This window comes from Ictidomys tridecemlineatus, chromosome 5 (assembly GCF_052094955.1).
Source record: "Ictidomys tridecemlineatus isolate mIctTri1 chromosome 5, mIctTri1.hap1, whole genome shotgun sequence".
In the NCBI taxonomy this organism is placed as follows: domain Eukaryota; kingdom Metazoa; phylum Chordata; class Mammalia; order Rodentia; family Sciuridae; genus Ictidomys; species Ictidomys tridecemlineatus.
The window spans coordinates 177,460,222-177,479,485 of NC_135481.1; positions in this window are offsets into that span (position 1 = coordinate 177,460,222).

Below are 19,264 nucleotides of genomic sequence, written 5' to 3' on the forward strand. Positions count from 1 at the left end.
GGAAACAACAGTTGTTTGAACAAATGGCACTTGGACAACATCCACATAGAAAAGAATACGGTTGGACCCTACCTCACACCATAAAAAGTAATTAAAAATGGGTCAAATACTTAAAGGTAAGACCTAACACTATAAAACTCTTAGAAGGAAATAAGGAAAAACCTTTGTGACTTTGGCTGAGACAAACAATAGTTTCCATGAAAGCCACAAACAACAAAAAGTAGGTAAACTGGACTTCACCAAAATTAAAAACTTCTGGGCTATAATAGGGCAAAAGATCCACAAAATGGGAGAAAATATTTTCAAATTGTGTATCTGATAAAAAATCTAGTATCTAGAATATATAAAGAACTCTCACAATTCAACCATTTTAAAAATGTAATTTAAAAATGGACAAAGGATTTATAAAGACTTTCTCCATAGAAGATACATAAATTGCCAAGATGAACATGAAAAGATGCTCATCATTATTAGCCACTAGAAAAATGCAAATTGAAAAACCAAACCAAAAACCAAACAGCCAACAATGTTGGGGGGGAATGTGGAGAAATTGGAACACTCATACATTGTGGATGAGAATGCAAAATGGTGCAGTCGCTTGGAAAACAGTTTGGCAGGTCCTCAAAATGTTAAATGGAACTATCATCCAACCCAGCAATTCTACTCCTGGGTCTGCATCCAAGAGAATTAAAAGCATATGTTCATAGTAAAATATACACACAAATATTATGGCAACATTACTCCTAATAGCCTCAAAGTGGAAACAACCCAAATGTCCATCAGCTGATGAATGGATTAATAAAACATTGTATATCCATGTAATGGAATATTGTTCAATATCAAAAAGGAATGAAAAACAGAAACATGATGTGACATGGATGGACCTTGACGACATTATGTTAGGCAAAGAAGCGTGGCCCAAAGGCCACAGGTTGCAGGATTCCATTTATGAGAAATGTTCAGATTAGGCAAATCTGTTGAGAGTCAAAGTGGGTTAATGATTGCCAGTGGGTGCTGGGGAGAAGGGAAGGGTGGGAATGGGGAGTGACCGATAATAGGATTTCTTTTTAGGGTGGTACAAATAGTGTGGGATTACGTAATAGTGATGGCTGCACAATCTTGCTTAGTGAAAACTACTAAATTTTATACTTTAAAATATCGACTTCTGGGCTGGGGTTGTGGCGCTTGCCTCCCATGTGTGAAGCACTGGGTTCGATCCTCAGCACCACATAAAAACAAATGGAACAAAATGAAGGTATTGTGTCCATCTACAGCTAAACACACACACACACAAAAAAATTAGTGACTTCTTTGTAAGGTTTAAATCTTAATGAAAGTGTATACAAAAATCCATCCAACTTATCATTAGAAAAATTGACAAGAATCTGAACAACATAATAAGTAATAAGTAATAAAAATTAAGAGGTAAAACAAGGAGGGAAGAGTGCTAGTCTCATCATTTTCAAAAGGGAAGAAAAACAAATCTGAAGCCCAAAAATTTGAAATAAAATATAATGACTCCAACTTCAATGTTGCAAATGGGCTATTTTAAGAAATTATCTCTTTTTAAAAAAATTTTTTTTTAGTTATACATGGACACAATATCTTTACTTTGTTGATTTATTTTTACGTGGTCCTGAGGATCAGACCCAGGGTCTCTCACATGCGAAGCGAGCGCTCTACCACTGAACCATAACCCCAGCCTCAAGAAATTATCTCTTGAAGTACAAAAAACATTTATTTGTCTTTCAGTAATTTATTTAGTTTTTTTCTGTTTTTATTTCTTCTTGTAAATTACAAAAATAAATAAAGTAATGCTTTTAATTAAAATTTGAACTTATAATATAATCCCACTTTAATAAAGATATTTCTCTCATTCTAATTTTATATTGGCATAGAGAGATGTTTTAAATAATGTTCATGTCTTGTAATTTCTAAACACAGGGTTTGGAATGATTTTCTTTTCTCCTTTTGACTTCCTTTTCTGCATTATTAGGTTGTTCATAAAAGGGTTGCATCATTTTCACAAAACAATAGGGTCAATTTTGTAAATGACTGCAAGAAAATATGCCAAGATGAAACATGGTAAAATATGGGTTATTATTTTGTTCTTTATGTTTTTCTTTATTTTTAATACCTCTGCCCTCATCCCTCCTGAAGGAAATTGATCTATCCTTTAAACTAGAAAGAGGGAAAAATAATTGTGGTTTTTATAAAGAAAAGATGTCTAAATAGCTCTGGCAAGAAAGCCTTCTGAACATCTATACTCCAGCCTCAGCAATTTAGCGAGGTGCTAAGCAAATTAGTGAGACCCTGTCTACAAATAAAATACAAAAATGGGCTGGAGATGGGGCTCAGTGGTTAAATACCCCTGAGTTCAATCCCTGGTACCAAAAAAAAAAAAAAAAAAAAAAAAAACCCTCTTGAACATCTGTTCTCCAGAGGAGAAAGGCTGGGTACAAGAGTTGTGACCTGAGTACCTGGTGTCAAAGACCGGCCCAGAGTAGTGGAAGGACCTCCTTCCAAGGCTACAATGGCCCAGGCTGCGACAGGTCTTGCAAGATGTTGCTGCAGCCTAGACCCATAGCACCCAAAGATGTAGGAGGTCCACCACTGTGATCGCTCCCTCTCCCGGGAGAGCAGAGCAACAGCAGCGACAGCAATCTGGGGTGGCTCCCGTCACTTTTGGATTTAATTTAAAGAAATAAAAAGATTTATAGCAGTTGCTACCAAGAGTTACGAAATAGTTTGTAACTGTTCTATCTAGTGCCTTACAGGTTACGAGTCCGCTAGCATGTCCATAATCTTATTTCATCTTCTATAACAGTCCTATGGGGAAAGCTAAGATTGCAATCCATGTTTTATGGGAGTTCAATGACTTGTTCAAGACCACACAGCTAATATGGGATGTAAAGCCAGCTGTCTATGACTCTGTGAGGGCCAGGACAGGACTCAAGGTGAGGCAAGCAATATGGTAAGAGATTTTGGAGACGAAATTTTAGCCAGAGAGGCAATAGGTGAGTGTGAATTAGGCACCCACAGTGGACTGAGAACCAGGGGCCTCCTGACCCCTGTAGTGGGAGTCTTCTCTTCATTCCTAACTCCCCCATGCCTCCTCTGCTCTGATCTGTCTCTCATGAACCAATGCTGACATCTCAGTAATTCCAGAAACTTCTCTTTAAATGCATGCGGGATTATTCAGAGAATAACCTCTCTATCAAGCCAGATCATAGACACTGGGAAATTAGCAAATTGAGAAGCATTTTTTTTTCACCACCCTTTTAATTTACGAGACCTGCTCACTACTGGTGCCAGTGCCTGTAACAATTACACGGGTAACCCAGATGTTCCCCGGGGTCTCTCAGGAACATGGCCTCCATCCCAGCTCCATTGCCTGTAGGTCCACCGGCGCTTCTCAAGCGCTTGCAGACCCCAAGGGACTCACATGCTTAGTAACATCTGCCTCCAAGGTCCTGATTCTGGCATGAATCTCAGTGACCCAGATGTGAAACTCAGCCACACACAGACAAATAACCACTCAAATCACAAAAAGCACTCATGGGTATAATTAGATTTTTTTTTTCTCAGTTGGTAACAATTTTAAATACAGAAGAGAACACAGAGTAATCTAACAAAATACCCATGCCCTCCAACTCTCAGAATTCAGTGTTAGCATTTTACAGTATTTACTTCTGATTTTTAAAAACTTAATAGGATTAAAAGTGAAACCTATGCATACCTCCACCCCCAGAGGAATCCACCATTAGAAATTTGATATCCGCCCTTCCACATCTTGTGTCTATAGTTTTATGGTAGATAATGTATTCATAAATGCTTGTCTTGTGTGTTTTTAAAATGCACATAAATGCTATCATATTTTATTTTCTGCAAGATGCTTTTTATGTAATAATGTGTTTCTGAGAACTATCTTTGATGATATATATGGACAAATACATATATAGTTCATTCATATTAACTGTAGTGTGGCACTTCATCACATAAATATTTATACATGTCTCTCTAAAGCTCTACTTGTAAGCAATTAAGGTTTTTCCCCAAATTTCCTCTGTTCCGGATAATGCTGACAAGAGCAAACACTGCTGTATGTATTTCCTGGCATACAGGTGCAGGAGTTTCTCTGTAAATTCCTGGAAGTGAAATTTCCTGGTCAAAGGGCATGCCATTCTGTACTTCCATAGATAAATTACTCTCCAAAGTGCTGTGCCGTGTTTACACACTTCCAACTTGCGAGAGTAAAAAGGCTCCTGTTTTATAAGGAGATTTTCTGAAAATTTGGATGGGATATGAATAAACAGTGAAGCAAATACATAACGAAAGAAAGAAACCAGGTTCAAAATAACTATTAGGCACCTGGGAGTTTCTGTGTTTTCCTGCCACGTGGCCTCTTTGAACTCGGGTGCATGCCTCTCGGGGAATCCGACCTGTATCTTCAACCCACATTGTTCCTTGCACACACCCTCTTGCTGACTACTTTCTCCTCCTTCCTTCTTCTTATGCTCCCACCCGTCTTCACAAAGGCAAGAAATAAATTCCTCCCATTTTCTCATGAAGAGCTGCTTAATCATCTTTTTTGGTTGTTATGAACCTGGTACTCCTGCTCTCACAATTAGTGGCTTCTGAAACACAATTCCCTTTGGGATCAGGAATTTCTATACAGCAAACCCATCCTAAAACACGATTTATTAAGCACATGAGTCTCTGGGTTGGCCACCTGTGGATTCAATGAGGTATTATCCCTGGTTTAGGCTAAGTTCATTCACACACTGCAGTCAGCTGGGTGACTCTGCTTCAGGGGTTGGTTCACTGTCAGTGGTGGCTTGGTGGCCTGTCTATCTAGCTCCAGCAGGCTAGCTCTGGCTTGTTCCCTTGGCAGTGGCAGAGCTCCAAGAGTGAGAGCAGAAGCATGCAAGTTTCCTGGAGACTCAGTTCAGAACTGGCACAAGGTCACTTTGGCCTCAATCTATTGACCAAAACAAGTCTCAAGACCAGCTTAGATCCAAGGTGTGGAAAAATTAGACTCCATCTCTTCAGATGCTGCTAACTCACATTCCAAGGGGTGTGGGTATGGTGGGGAGGGGAGAACCCCAGGTAGGGTTCACTAGGAAGCAGGTTCTGAGATGGAGCTGAACATGCAGGAGATTACTGAAGGAGGACTCTTGGGATCAATGTCAGTGGAAGAGAGAAAGCAGCTGAATGAAGAAAGGAAGTAGTTCATCAATGATGTTGGAACCAGGGCTTTGACTGACTCCATGGGCAAAGGGGATCAAACCTCTAGGCTTTCAAGCTGATTAGAGGCTGCGGCCTTTCCTAAAGGGTGTGTACAGCTAAGGGTCATCTGACAACCGTACTCCTCGTAGCTGGCAGAATAATTCCTTCATTCATCAAAGGGTCTGTGTGGAAATCAGATTCTGCTCCATGGCTACAGCTCCCTAAGAATTCTGATGCTGACTTTAATAACAAGACTGTCATTCATGAGACAGGTATACATTACACTTTTGGACTCCCTTATTGAATGTGTTACCTTAGCTACATATACCTTCCCTAGGATCACACTGCTAAATGTCTCTGCTTTGAGAGTCACACGTGGTGGAGCACGCCTGTAATCCCAGAGCTTGGGAGGCAAGAGGATCTAGAATTCAAAACCAGACTCAACAAAATCGAGGTGCTAAGCAACTCAGTGAGACTATCTCTAAATAAAATACAAAGTAGGTCTGGGGATGTGACTCAGTGGTTGAGTGCCCCTGAGTTCAATACCTGTAACCCCCCCACCCCCGCCCGCCAAAAAAAAGTCTCTGTTTTGAGCCCTGTCTTCAGAGCGCCGTTGCTTTTGCTTCTCCCTTTAGAGATCTGGGCAAGAACAAGTTCAATCCATGCTGGAAATGGAGTCACCAAACTGTAGCTAAGGTAGAGGATTCAGAGAGAGATGGAGATCTGGGTCACAGAGAAATGATCACTCCAGGGGGACTGTGGGAAGCCAGGGTGGAATTTGGCTGGAGGATCAAGCCTAAGAGGAAGACAGAGAGCAAGTGAGGCATTAAAGGATTAAAGAAACAGCCCCACCAAGGCAGCTCTTGAAATCTGGCAGACACTATGCCTTGAAAGGGCAAATTGCTTGTACAGCAAAATTCCTGGGGAGTTCTCAAATCAGAATCTGAGAAGCTGGATAGAGAATCGGTTCCACTGGCAACAACGAAGAATCCCTGTGACCACACAGAAGAGACACTGCATATTGGAAACCAAAGGCTTTGACCTTTCAGTGGAGGCTGCAAGAGGGACAGAGGCAGGCCAGAAAGGAGACTGCTGGAGGGGCAGCCAACGGGGAGGCCTGAGAGGACCACAACATGTCAGGACACCTCAGATGATGATGATGATTAATTATTATTATTCTACTGGAGATAGAATCCAGGAGCACTTTATCACTGAGCCACAACCCAGTTTCTTTTCTTTCCTTTTTTTTTTTTTTTTTTTTTTTAATTTTGAGACAGGGTTTCACTAAGTTCTTAGGGTCTTGCTAAGTTGCTAAAGCTGGCCTGGAATTTGTGATCCTCCTGCCTCAATCTCCTGGGTTGCTGGCCTTACAGGCATGCATCACCACACCCAGCTAGGACCCCTGAGCTTAAGTGGGAAAACCAGTTCAGAGTGATAGGGCAAGCTCACACACAGTTGGCAGCAGTTCTGTTTGGCCCTCCAGAGCTATCCTTCCCTGTGCCCACCTGGGGGTGCTACACCAGGGACTCTCCTTTAGGGACTATGTCCACAGGATTCCCTGCTGTCCGGCTTCTATGGGAGCGACCGCCAGGAGTTTAGAGGGAGGAGAAATGAGGGTATTTATTCCCCCAGTGTCCTCTCACTGGAGCCAAGGACCAGAATCATTCTGAAGACCTTTCTACAACTCCAGCTCTTTTTTGCAGACCCATAAGCACCCTCTCTCCTTGCTCCTTCTGGCCTTCAGTCATGATGTCCCTCTTCCCTTCCTATTGGCTTCCCTCAACCTCCTCGCACTTTCATATGCTCCGCTATTGCTCCGTGTTCATCATCTCTCTCCTGATGTCACTCAACCATAACAATCACTCAAGCTAGTTGCTTTAAAAGAGGACACCCATGAATTTTCAGGGATCAATGTCCCTTTTGGCTGCACAACTTCAGAAATCAATGTCTGGATCTTTCTGACTTATGAATCCTGCTGGGAAGGACGTCTAGCTCATTCCCCATATGGAAAGTGGAAGGGCTGGTTCTTGGTTTCCCAGCCTCCCTTGCAGCTAGGTTCTGGACATGTGATCTAAGCTCAGCCAGTCAGAGGCACAAACTAGGCTTTGAATGAGGAGGAATGTCACAAAGGCACAAGGACTACAGGAGGAGGGCTAGCCTGGTGTTGGTGGGCATAGAAATAGCACCATCCTGCCTGGAGCAGCCTGGGTGGTGGGGCCAGTGGCAGTTCCTAGCCTCCAGGTGAGGAGTCAGAGGGGCAAGCCAAGGGGTCTGCACCCTGCAGTGGGGGCAGCAGGGTTGTCACCAGATCAGCTCTGTGCTTTTGCCATCATGGCCTCTAGGTCTGTGTGCCACTCTTCCCAGAAAAGCCAAAAGCGCCCCTTTATCATTCCTACTGCTTAAATTCCCAGAGCCAGTCTCTTTTTCTTGCATATATGAATCCCAACTGGGGGAGATTTCCTTGCACCCTGTGCAGATGGCTGGCAGCGCTCACAAGGAGACAGAAAAGAGTCCAGGCAGACCCCCCTCTGCTTTTCACTGTGGAGCCTTCTCTCTCTCTCTCTCTCTCTCTCTCTCTCTCTCTCTCTCTCTGCCCTATTCCTCTCCAGCTCTTCGGTATGGCCCATTAGTTAGGAAGAGGCACCCACTTTCACGTCAGAATGTCTGGATTCAAAATCCCAGACGAACAGAGTTCTAACTACGAGCTTTGGGTCAAGTTACTGCCCCTCTTGGAGCTGCTTCCTCAATTGTACGATGGGGATGATACTGGGATTGCCTTGATTTGAGGACTAAATAAGATAATGCGTATAAAGCTCTCGCCCAGCTCTTTGGCTCAGAGTACCCATCAATAACAGTTGCTCTTATCTTTATAATCACTGTTATTATCACCGTCATGACTCAAGAGCCTCATGGAGACTACCTAGAGCAGCGTCATACACTCAAATGCCTAGGAGAGCCAGACAAGGACCAGGAGTGAGTGAGGGGAGCCGTGTACACAGCCACATCAGGGCCAGGTGGGAACCATGGGAAAACAGGAGACCTGAGCCTGTCTGGAAGAGAAAGTCACTTCTCAGCAACAGCCATTTATTGCAGTGTGGAATAGGAGCCCCGCAATGCCAGATTCTCCATGACTTCAAGTGAAGCCAGGAATCCAGATTTCTATGTGAAGTCGGATGCTTTCCAAAAATCTAAAAAAGTACTGTTCAGGCCAAGTGAAACCTTCCTGAGGCCACAACAGGCTGCAGATGCCAGTTGGTGCGTTCTGAATGTAAATCTCTGGGTCCATTTGAAATTGTCAGGAAGACAACTGTGTTGGGTCAGGTTTATCCCATTGGCAAAGCCAATTATGGCCACAATCCACTGCCCACCAGTAAAGAATGTGGTGGAAACTGTCTACAAGGGGTTCTGGGCGGGAATGTAGTGATAGGCACACTTCAGAGAAGACAGAAAAGGGCTTGAGGGCCACCCCAAGAATTGCTTCTTTGTGGTTTTCAAGTGTACTGAAAGCAAATGCATCAAGAATGCAATAAGTCCTAGTAACTGCAAGTTTGAAATAGGGGCTTATTTATTTATTTATTTGCATATTCACATATTGGGGGGTGGGCAGAACAAAGCCGGTGCAAAAGCTATTTATGTCCACAGGATTCCATGCTCTTCCCATCTTTTCATCCAAGCCTGTATCCTCATGCTCACAGGATGGCTGCCACTGTGACCATCACACCTATATTACAGGCAGGGAGAAAAGGAAGTTGAGAAGTAAGGAGTATCCTCATATTAAAATTTAATTTGAGTATCCTCAAATTAAAATTTCCTAGAAATCCCCAGCATACTTCTTCTTTTATCTCACTGACAAAGGAAATATGAAGAAGAATATTTTTAGCTTAATATTTTACAGCCCCAAATAATATCAGGATCCTCTTAATTAGAAACAAGGAGAGAATAGACTTTCGGCAGGCAATCGGCAGCCTCAGTCACATCCTCTGAAAATGTACCTTGTGTAAGATCTTTTCTGAGAACTGAGGATCCCGAGCTGAAATACGCAGACTGGGCCGTGGACAGACAGCAAAGTGGCTGTGAAATTCCACACAGCTGGGCCTGGATCCAGGGCCAGAAAATCAGCCTCAGGGACCCCTCACAGCAGCTGTAGGCTGCCCTGTCTTCCTGACCCCTCCCTGTCCCTCCAGCTGTCTGTGTGGCCTCACCAAGGCTCAAGAATGGCGGGGAGAATGTGTGATTAACACCACGAGCAGTTTCAGGAGGCACCCGAGAGCGTTCAAAGAGAAATACGCATCTAGCACATCTGGTTTATAATGTATATTAATCCCTGACATGTAATTTGAGTAATATATGTAAAGCAAAAAGCCCAAGTGCTGATTTAGGAGCCTGATTATTACCCTGTCAGCACAATTCATGTTCTATTTGCACAGCGCTCCGGGTCCAGCATCCCATCCAGGGCAGCAGGCAGAAGGCTTTCTGACAGGTTGCAGATGAAGGCCGGGGTCCCTGCTGATGGGAACAGGGCACACCATTTGAGTGCCTGGAGCCCCTGGTAGGGTTGGCAGGAGCTCATCTGGCACAGAGGGCTGTGGACCAAGACCAAGTTCCAGCTGGAGCTCAGACAGATCCATTCCCACCCCTCAAAGGAGCTTGAGTCTAGAAAACGGTGCACTTTGGGGTTTTAAAGCCAGCTTGGCCGCTTTATCACCACATGACTCTGGATAAGTTCCTCCTACTCTCTGGGACTCAATTTCCCTATCTGTAAATGGGAATCATCATAGCGCCCACGGCGAGGCATCAATTAAAATAACAGGTGCTGAGGTTTCACTAAGGATCAGGGTATTATTCAAGGGTTTGATGTGTATTATCTCGTTGAATCTTCACAGGAAACTCGTGAGGTAGTGTGATTCTCCAACTTACAGCTGAAGAAAATGAAGCACAGAGAGGCAAGGTACATTGTTCAAGGTCACACAGCTAGCGATTGGCAGAGCTGGTGACTGGGGCTCAAAACCACTCTGGTCCTAGAGCATGCCCTCTGAGATGCTTCAACAGACGGTTGTATCTTTTTTTGTTTGTTTGTTTGCGTTTTTAATATTTACTTTTTTAGTTGTGGTTGGACACAATGCCTTTATTTTATTTATTCATTTTTATGGGGTGCTGAGGATCGGACCCAGGACCTCACACATGCTAGTCGAGCGCTCTACCACTGAGCCCCAGCCCCAGCCCAGATGTTGTATCTTGTAGTAAGCATAGTAAATGGTAATTCTCTAGTCCAGTGATGTCCAGTGGAAAGTCTTGTGATGATGGAAATGTTTTCTAATCTTATGTGCTGTCTTTTACAAGAGCCACTTGCCACAGATGGTTATTGGGCATTTAAAATACTGGCTAGCCTGGCTCAGGATCTGAGTTTTTATTTAATCTTGATTATTTTTGTTTGTGTGTGGTACTGGGGATTGAACCCAGGAGTGTTCCACCACTCAGCTCCATCCCCAGCTTTTTTGTTGCTGTTTTGTTTCGTTTTGAGACAGAGTCTTGCTAAATTGCTGAGGCTGGCCTCAAATTTGCTATCTTCCTGCCTTAGCCTTCAAAGTAGCTGGGATTGCAAGTGTGAGCCACTCACACCCTACTTAACTTTAATTAATTTAAATGTAAATGGCCACATACAGCAGGGCTGTCTGTATTGGACATGCACTCTGACCTATGCCGTAGGGGCTTGACTCTGTTGGGCTGGAAGCCCAAGATGATCGGTCACCTATTTAGGTAGGGCTCCAATCATGGGGATGTAGGAGCCACTGATTAGAACATGCTCTGTTCCTTGAAGATGAGTGGGTGCTCTGGTTTGAATGTTGGCCTCACCTCCAAGGTACACGTTGAATTTAACGCCTGGTGCAACAGTATTAAAAGGTGGGTCTTTAGGAGGTGATCTGGCCATATGGGCTCTGCCCTTAGGAGTAGATTTATGTCTTATCAAAGGGCTTGAGGGGGCAAGCTCAGTCCATTTGTCTCTTCTGCCATGTGAGTACACAATGTTTGTCCCTTCCAGAGGATTCAGCAGCGAAGCGCGCTACTGAAAGCAGAGAGCAGCTCTCACCTGACACTGAATCTGCTGGCACCTTGATCTTGGACTTCTCAGCTCCAGATCTGAGAGAAAATTAATTTCCATTCTTTTTTTTTTTTTTTGTACCAGGGATTGAACTCAAGGGCATTCAACCACTGAGCCACATCCCCAGCCCTATTTTGTATTTTTCTTTAGAGACAAGGTCTCACTAAGTTGCTTAGTGCCTTGCTTTTTGCTGAGGCTGGCTTTGAACTCACGATCCTCCTGCCTCAGCCTCCCAAGACGCTGGGATTACAGGTGTGTGCCACAGTGCCTGGCTCCATTCTTATTATTCTTATTATTTTTATTATTATTTTTAGAGAGAGAGAGAGAGAGAATTTTTTTAATATTTATTTTTTTAGTATTCATCTGACACATCTTTGTTTTGTATGTGGTGCTGAGGATTGAACCCGGGCCGCACGCATGCCAGGCGAGCATGCTACTGCTTGAGCCACATCCCCAGCCCCCTATTATTATTTTTTAAAAAATATTTTTAGTATACTATGTATACAACCAGAGATATGAAAAATTGTGCTGTATATATGTAATAAGAATTGTAATGTATTCTGCTGATATTTATAAATTTAAAAAAATGAAAAGAAATATTTTTTAGGTTGCGGATGGACACCATACCTTTATTTTATTTTTAATTTTTACATAGTACTGAAAATCAAATCCAGTGCCTCATATGTGCTAGGCAAGCACTTTACCATGGGGCTACAATCCCAGATGTTAATTTCCATTCTTTATAAATTACCCAGTCTCCAGTACTTTGTTATAACAGCACAAACAGACTAAGACAGTGGAGGTTCAAGATCCCAGGCCTTTCAGAGAAGTCCTTAGCAGTGAGCTCCAGCATCCTAGACACTGTCCCTGTCAATTAGGTTGAGATAGACAGGGGTTCTACCCTTCCTGGAACTGGCAATTGAATAAGTGAAAAGGGCTATTAAACAAACGACCATTCAATTACAGACAACTTACAGATTTTTGTCTTTAGGATGGGCCTATTGGGTCATAACCCAATTGTAAATCGAGGAGCATCTGTATTTAATAACAATTAATTACAGTGACACCTGAGTACATGCCAATCTTGCAAGTGATAAAATGTCAAGAGTATCTGGGGACACCTCACAGAAAGCAGTTGAGATGAATGGGTCAGCTGGGTACCATGGTGCGTGACTGGAATTCCAATGGCTGGGGAGGCCGAAGCAGGAGGATTGCAAGTTCAAAGCCAGCCTCAGCAACTTAGCAAGGCTCTTTCTCAAAATAAAATTTAAAAGGGCTGAGGATGTGGCTCAGTGATAGATCACCCACCCTGGGGTACAATCCTCAGGACAAGCATTCCAGGAGCAGGCACAGCATAGGCAAAGGCACAGAGTACACAGAACAAAGACAGCATCATGGTTGATAAGGCTGTGAGAGAGGATGAGCCTGGTAAAGGACAGCTGGGGACCAAGTGCCCTCAGCGCCTTGCTGAGCTGCTGCCTTTGTCCCAAGAGTATGAACTAGGGGTATGAAGGTTTCTAAGCAGGGCAGGGCTGTTTGGTTCTCAAAGGCAAGCTAGGCTGCTTTGAAGTGTAGAACTCTGGTGGGTGACCATGACTCTCCCTTTTTCTGTTCTTTCCAGTTACACACTTGGCCTCTCCAGTCTACTCTCAACATAGCAGCTTTGGGATTCTTTTCGTTTTTTGAGTTTTTGCATATAGTTAAAAAGCCAAACATTATTAAAATGTGTATTCTTATCCCCCCATTCATCTCTTCCCATCCTCTCCTCAGGGAATCACTCTAATTTCTTGTGCTTCCTTCCAGATTTCTCTATGCATACAAATACCCAGACTCTTGGGAACTTTTCTTTCTTTCTTTTTTTTTCTTTTAAATTTTACTTGACAGAGAGATCTTTCCAGATCAGTACAGAGAGCATCTTCATTCATTCTCATTCGCTCTCTCTCTCTCTCTCTCTCTCTCATAACACATTTATTTCGAGATGATTATAGATTCACATGGAGTTGTAAGAAATAATACAGAGAGAGTCTATATACCATTTATCCAATTTCCCCCAACTGTGACATCTTGAAAACTATAGTACAATATCCAACCTGCACACTGTTATGATTGTCATCAACACACAGAACTGTTATATCATTACAGAGGTCTTGTGTGTTGTCCTTTTACAGCCACAGTCAACTTCCTCCCCACTGGTTCCTCCATTCCTCCTCCTTCCCACTCTTCCCTTTCCCCTGGAATCCACTAATCTATTCTCCATGTCTATAATTTTGTTAACTGAAGAATGGAATCATGCACTATGTCACTATGGAATCATGCACCATGTCACCTTCCGGGACTGATTTTTTTGGTACTGGGGATTGAACCCAGGGGTGGTTAACCACTGAGCCACATCCCCAGCCCTATTTTTTATTGTGAGACAGAGTCTTGCCAAACTGCTTAAGGCCCCACTGAATTGCTGAGGCTGGCTTTGACATTGCAATCTCCTTGCCTCAGCCTTCCAAGCTGCTGGGATTACAGGTATGTGCCACCCCTGCACGGCATGGGTCAGCATAATTCCTGATGATTCATGGGGGTTCTTGTGTGTATCAATAGTCTGTTTCTTTTTATCACTGACAAGTAGACCCTGGTGTGGCTGCCCCACAGCTTGTTTAACTTTTTACCCACTGAAGGACATCTAGGTTGTTTCAAGTTTGAGGTTACTATTAGTCACACAGCTAGATGCACTTGTATACAGGTTTTCCATGGGAATGTAAGCTTTCATTTCTCTAGGATAAATGCCCAACTATGTAACTGCCGGATGGTGCCATAGTTGCATATTTAGTAATAGTAAGATATGTGCAACATAATTTACCATTTTAACCATTTTTAAGCATAGAGTTCAGTGGCTTTGAGAACATCCACTTTGCAGTGCAACTATCACCACCATCTGTCGCCAGAACTTTTTTTAACCTTGCAAAACTGAAACTCTGTGCTCGTTATCCCCACTTCCTTCCTCCCCCAGCCCCTGGCAATCACCTGCATGCTTATTTTTATAAGAAACCACTAAACTGTTTTTCAGAGTAGCTGTATCATTTTACATTCTCACCAGCAATGTATGAGTGATTCAGTTCCTCCGAATCCTCACCAGCATGTGATGTCATTGTTTTTTTTTTGTGTGTGTGTGGTTGTTTTAGACATTCTGTAGGTGCATAGTGACATCTCATTCAAGTTTTGATGGGCATGTCCATAATGGCTCACTTGTTCTTGTATGCCTTCTGTGTATTTTATTTAGTGACATGTCTATTTATGTCTGTTGTCTATCTTCTAAGTGGATTGTTTGGGTTTTACTATTAAAAATATTACTTTTGAGAGTTCTTTTTATCTTCTAGATACTAGTCCCTCAGATATGTGCATCACTTTTTTTTCCCAGTGTGTCGCTTAACCAGGATCTTCTAAAGAGAAAATGTTTTTAACTTTACAAAGACTAATTTATCCATTTTACCAACCATGCTTTTGGGGTCAAGTCTAAGCACTCTTTACCTAGCACTAGATCCCAAAGGTTTTTTCTTAATTTTTTCCCTAAAATTTTTATAGTTTTACAATTAAGTCTGTGATCCATTTTTAATTAATTTTTGTATTAGGTGTAAGTTTTAGGTCTAGTTTCTTTCCTTCTTTTTTTTTTTTTATGGTACTATAGATTGAACCTAGGAGTACTTAACACTGAGCTGCATCCCTAGCACCTTTTATTTTTTATTTTCAGACAGGGTCTCACTAAGTTGTTTAGGGCATTGCTACATTACTGAGGCTGGCTTTGAAATCCTTCTGCCTCAGACTCCCAAGCCTCTGGAATTATGGGTATGTGTCACCACGCCCCGCTCCCTTCCTTCTTTCCTTCCTTTTTATTATTATTATTATTGTTATTATTATTATTATTAAATATTTATTTTTTAGTTTTAGTGGACACAATATCTTGATTTTGTTTTTATGTGGTACTAAGAATCGAACCCAGTGCCTCATGCATGCTAGGCGAGTGCGCTACCACTTGAGCCACATCCCCAGCCCCAATTATTATTATTATTATTATTATTATTATTATTATTGGCCTATTTTGTTTCAGCACTATTTGTTAAACAGGCTATCTTTCCTCTGCTGAATTGTGCCCCTTTGTCAAAAATCAGTTTGGCATATTTGTGTACTCTATTCTTGGATTCTCCATTTGTTCCGTTGATCTATGTGTCTGTCTCTCTGCCAATACCGTTGTTTTGATTATCATACGTTCATAGTAGACTTTAATATCAGGTGGAGTGATTTCTCCTTTTTAACATTGGTTTAACTAGTCTAAACTTCTGTAGGTCTATAAAAAAAATCCTTGTTAGAATTTTGATAGGAGTTACATTAAATCTGTAGAATGTATTTGGGGAGAATTGACATCTTTACCACATCAATTCTTCCAATTCAAATATAATATGCTCTTCCAATTATTTAGGTATTCTTTGATCTCTTTCATCAGCATTTTGTGATTTTTTCAGCATACAGATCCACATATGTTTTGTTATGTTTATACCTAAGTATTTATTTTTCTTTGGAGTCATAATAAATGATATTTATTGTGTTTTAAATTTCAATCTCAATCTTCACATGTTCAATATCAGTCTATAGTTAGTAAGTAGCCATACATGTTAGTTCATAGATAATACATATTTTTTTGTGTTGATCTTCCATCCATAAACTTTCTGAACTTGCTTATTAGTTCTAAGATTTAAAAAACAATGATTCTACATCTGGGGATATAGCTCCATAGGAGACCACTTGCCTAGTGTATGCAAGACCTTGGGCACAATCTCTAGCACCACAAAAACAAACTACAAAAACAATGATTCTTTGAGACTTTCTGTATAAGCAATCATGTCATCTACAGAGGTAGTTTTATTTCTTCCTATCTCTTTTTTCTTTTTCTTGCCATATTACAGTGTCTGTACTCCTAAACATGTGTTAATTAAGAATGTATGATTGGGGCTGGTGTTATAGCTCAGTGGTAGAGACTTGCCTAGCATGTGTGAGGCACTGGGTTTGATTCTCAGCACCACATACAAATAAATAAAGAAAATAAAGGTCCATCAACAAATTAAAAAAAAAATACAAATTAACAAAAAAAAATTTTTTTAAGTATGATTGCACAAGTGGTGTGACCCTCCTTTGTGTACAATCAGAGAAGTGAAAAATTGTGCTCCATTTGTGTACAATGAATTGAAGAGCATTCTGCTATCATGTGTAACTGATTAGAACAAATAAATGACAAAAAAGTAAGCTAAATATAATAAATATATAATGAGTTTGCAGACTTAAAAAAAAAAAGAGGGGCTGGGGATGTGGCTCAAGCGGTAGCGCGCTCGCCTGGCATGCGTGCGGCCCGGGTTCGATCCTCAGCACCACATACCAACAAAGATGTTGTGTCCCGCTGAAAACTAAAAAATAAATATTAAAAAAAAAAAGAATAGTAATAGCAGACATCCACATCTATGATTCCCAATCATAGAGGGAAGCACTCAGTCTTTTGTTGTTGTTTGATGTTAGCAGTAGGATTTTTGTAGATGCTAACGGACATGGAGAAACAAACGCACATGATATAAAATTAAAAAAGAAAAAATAAAATAAAATAAAATAAAATAAAGGACATGGAGAATAAGCCCCAAGACATTTCCCCTATCTGCAGCTGTTCCCCCTACCTGCCTCCCTGGGTACAAGGGGACATTGTGGTAAATTGGAGTTTTTGTCATTTAGAAGGCCAGTCCTCAGTCAGAGGCAAAGCAGGAAACAAAGACAGAGGGAACTCTCACCTGACCCCCACCTGCCCGAATCAGCTGGCCCCAGGACAACAGGCCCCAGGAACTTCCTTACCTGCCCTCCTGTCCCACCTGCAAAGAGCCTGCCAAAAGTAACCGACCAACTCATCCCATGACCTGGGCCTGCTGTAAAACTCACACCCTCCTGGTGGTGCCCTGCCCTCCCCCAGATGTGCTTCTCCAGTGCTGAATAAAGTCATCACTGGTCTGTTGAGGTCAGCCTCCATTTCTTTTTCTTTTTGTATTGTCTTTCATGTGCTTTCAGATGCTTTTTATAAGGTTGAAAAAATTCCCCCATCCCCCCAGTCTCCTGAGAGTTTTCTCATGATTATGTCAATTGATATATGATTTCTCTGTTTTAGCCTATTGATATCATAGATCAAATTGATTATTTTCAAATGCTGAACCAGACTTTATATATCTGAAATACATCTCACTTGATCGTGGTGTATGTATTATCAATGTATGATTCTTTTTATGCAATGCTGGAATTGATTTGCTAATATAAGTTTATAAGAGTGATTTTGTTTGTTTGTTTGTTTTCAGTACTGGAGATTGAACCCAGGGCCTCACATACATTAGGCAAACGCTCTACTGAGCTACATTGAGCTACATCCCCAGGCTAACTGCTATGGATTTGTAGTGTGTCTGTTCCTTTCTATCCTTCAGAGCCTTCCTATGCTTATGTTATTTTCAGGGCTTTTTATTTGCAAGCAAGAGGACCTAAGAGAAATAGAGCTATTGCATCTTGATGGAACTAGAAGTCCCACAGGTTCTTTTTTTTATGTCCATGTACTGTTATGTGAATGTTTTGCAATGTATTTAATCAATTTCCTGATGAACACTTAGATTCTAATCATAAGCCAGTATGAACAATGCCACAGTGAATAACTTTGTGCATTCCTTATTTTACACTGAATGGTATATATTGCTGTTGTAAATTCTCAGAAATGAAATTATTCTGTTAGAGAGCATATATGTTTATATATTTTATATTTCCAAATTCCTCTGCATTTCTATAGTCCTCATTCTCTTCACTTGAGAGTCATGAGACTGCTTTGACCTCCCCAGCACAGAGTGACATTAGGGTTTTTGTTAACCTCTTAGTGAAAAGTGGTAGGTAGCTCGGTGTGCTTTAGTTTGCATTTTTGCCACAAGTCAAATTGAGTGTTTCTTCATGTATTTTATTTTCTGTGAATCATTTGTTCTTATCCCTCATCCATTTTTAGTTACTGTTTGTTTGTTTTAATTTTTGGAGCTCTTTACATGTTAGATTAGCCCCTCATCTATGATGTGAATTTCAAGAAAAATTTCCTCCAATTTACTGTTTGTCTTTTAAATTCACTTATGGTATTTTTTACTATGCAGAAGATTTTTTTCTTCATTTTTAGTCAATTATCTCTGGATTTTGAGCCGTAAGTTGGCCTTTTTCACTCCCTGAAAAGATTTTCCCTGTTTTCTTGTAATATTTGTACTTTTAAAAATTTAATTATTTGATCCATATAGAAATCTTGGATCTAAGGGCTGGGGTGTGTGGGGTGTGGCTCAGCAGTAGAACACTCACCTACTATAACTAAAAAAAAAAAAAAGAAAGAAGGAAACCATGGATCTAATTTTTCCCTTATATCTATCTGGTTATCCCTTCAACTCTCTTTAAAAAGTCTCTTGATGCTTCTGATGTGAAATGCCACCATTATCATATATTTATATCCTATATACATTTTGAGTGTATTCTGTGCTTTCTAGTATGTTCAGTTGGTCATCCAACTATTCATGCATCATCACAACCCTATTTAAATTGTCATGGCCATGTAAGTTTGAATTCTTGATAGGGCTTTCTCACTATTTTTTCTTTTCAGAGTTTTCCCTGTCTCTCTCCCCACTTCACCCAGAACTAGGGGTAGAACCCAGGGCTTCACATATGCTCTACCACTGAGCTACACCCCAAACCCTCTCTGTTATTCTTTTTTATTTGTCTCTTTTAAAAAATATATTTTAAAATTGTAGATGGACATAATACCTTTATTTATTTATTTATATGTGGTGCTGAGGATGGAACCCAGGGCCTCACACATGCTAGGCAAGTGCTCTACCACTGAGCCCCAGCCCCAGC